Source organism: Anastrepha obliqua, unplaced genomic scaffold, assembly GCF_027943255.1.
Source record: "Anastrepha obliqua isolate idAnaObli1 unplaced genomic scaffold, idAnaObli1_1.0 ptg000028l, whole genome shotgun sequence".
NCBI classification, from domain to species: domain Eukaryota; kingdom Metazoa; phylum Arthropoda; class Insecta; order Diptera; family Tephritidae; genus Anastrepha; species Anastrepha obliqua.
Window position 1 is genome coordinate 25001 of NW_026562186.1, and position 2500 is coordinate 27500.

The 2500-nt window shown below is 30.8% G+C and overlaps 1 non-coding gene and 1 pseudogene across 1 annotated transcript in view; both read right to left on the bottom strand.

Moving 5' to 3' along the window:
- LOC129251560 (large subunit ribosomal RNA) overlaps window positions 1-1755 on the bottom strand; it is a 3986-nt gene extending 2231 nt beyond the window's left edge. Inside the window, exon 1 of the ribosomal RNA XR_008583002.1 lies at window positions 1-1755. This exon is cut by the window's left edge and continues 2231 nt beyond it. This is a non-coding gene — a ribosomal RNA (large subunit ribosomal RNA).
- A 444-nt stretch (window positions 1756-2199) lies between these two features.
- Window positions 2200-2380, bottom strand: LOC129251563 (5.8S ribosomal RNA; annotated as a pseudogene).
- Between the last annotated feature and the right edge of the window lie 120 nt (window positions 2381-2500).

Here is a 2500-nt window from a genome sequence, read left to right on the forward strand (position 1 = left end):
AAACCCTTCTCCACTTCAGTCCTCCAAGGTCTCATTCGATTATTTGCTACTACCACCAAGATCTGTACCAATAGCGGCTCCATGCAGGCTTACGCCAAACACTTCTAAGCACACTATTGTACCCTCCTACTCACTAAAGTTTCAAAATTTATAAATCAATCGAAATTGTTTTATAAATCATCTACTTTAGCGGTAATGTATAGGTATACAACTTAAGCGCCATCCATTTTAAGGGCTAGTTGCTTCGGCAGGTGAGTTGTTACACACTCCTTAGCGGATTACGACTTCCATGTCCACCGTCCTGCTGTTTTAAGCAACCAACGCCTTTCATGGTATCTGCATGAGTTGTTAATTTAGGCACCGTAACATTACGTTTGGTTCATCCCACAGCGCCAGTTCTGCTTACCAAAAGTGGCCCACTGGGCACATTATATCATAACCTCAACCTTCATATCAAGAAAGGTGAGGTTCTTACCCATTTAAAGTTTGAGAATAGGTTAAAATCGTTTCGACCCTAAGGCCTCTAATCATTCGCTTTACCAGATAAGATTATTTTATATAATTTTTAAATGCACCAGCTATCCTGAGGGAAACTTCGGAGGGAACCAGCTACTAGATGGTTCGATTGGTCTTTCGCCCCTATACTCAATTCTGACAATCGATTTGCACGTCAGAACTGTTTCGGTCTTCCATCAGGGTTTCCCCTGACTTCAACCTGATCAAGTATAGTTCACCATCTTTCGGGTCACAGCATATATGCTCAAGGTACGCTCCAGTTAGAGGTATAAATAATAATAAATTATCATTATACATAACTATATGGAACGCCCCGGGATTGAATTAATTGACTATTTATTAAAAAATAGACTAAAAATTAATCCCATTATATTTAAGTTAAGTTAATTATGCCATTAAGTTTAATATAACTCAATGACTTGCACATATGTTAGACTCCTTGGTCCGTGTTTCAAGACGGGTCCCGAAGGTATCCTGAATCTTTCGCATTGTTAATCATATAAATGCATACAAATAAATATTAATATCATAGATATTAAATTTTTTGTAAAATTCAAAAAATGAATTTTAGCATTATATATAATAAAATCTATCAACACTTTATCAAATCATTAGTATTTATTTTATGTTAATATGCTTAAAAAGCAAATTAATTTAAATAAACTTAATATCACCAATGATCTTTTGATAAATACTTTATTATGTTAATAGATTACAATGTCCTTATATGAAAAAAATGCACATTATTTTTTTAATTATTTAATGATGAATTTTTCATAATGGATATTCAGGTTCATCGGGCTTAACCTCTAAGCAGTTTCACGTACTATTTAACTCTCTATTCAGAGTTCTTTTCAACTTTCCCTCACGGTACTTGTTTACTATCGGTCTCATGGTTATATTTAGTTTTAGATGGAGTTTACCACCCACTTAGTGCTGCACTATCAAGCAACACGACTCTTTGGAAATATCTTTCTAGTAATCATTAACGTTATACGGGCCTGGCACCCTCTATGGGTAAATGGCCTCATTTAAGAAGGACTTAAATCGTTAATTTCTCATACTAGATATTAAGATATTCCATACACTGCATCTCACATTTGACATATAGACAAAGTGACTTAGTGCTGAACTATTTTCTTTTCGCTCGCCGCTACTAAGAAAATCCTTGTTAGTTTCTTTTCCTCCCCTCATTAATATGCTTAAATTCAGGGGGTAATCCCATATGAGTTGAGGTTGTTTTAATATTCTTTTTTTATCTTCTCACAATTTAATAAAAAAATTATATCATCTTTTCATCTCTATTTTTCTTTTCTCCTTTTATATATTGTAAATATATAAAAATAATAATAATGTAAAATGAGGCAATCCTAGAATAAAAAATTTAATTTTTATGCTAGACATTCCTCCTTTTAATTACATATATAAATTATTATTTTATATATATATATATAAATAATATGAAAATTTTTTGTAAAGAATACTTAGATTCAATATTTTCATCATTTCATTTTATTTGAGAGGATTTTTTTTTTAAAGAATATATAATAAATAAAATTCATTATATATCTTTATTTTTTTTGCTATTAATATTATGAATTATTTAAAATCCAATAATATACACATTTGCTTAAATTCAATTATTTTTATAAAAGAATAAGCAACTTATTTAGCATAGTCTTACAACCCTCAACCATATGTAGTCCAAGCAGTACTTTAAAATTGAATTTAATGTACATAACAGCATGGACTGCGATATGCGTTCAAAATGTCGATGTTCATGTGTCCTGCAGTTCACACGATGACGCACAGTTTGCTGCGTTCTTCATCGACCCATGAGCCAAGTGATCCACCGCTTAGAGTATTTTTTTATTTATTTTTATTTATAACAAATGTCAATTTTTTTTTGCATATATTAATTGAAAGAGTAAAATTAAATAATATTAATAATATATAAATTGATTTTCTTTCAATAATATATATC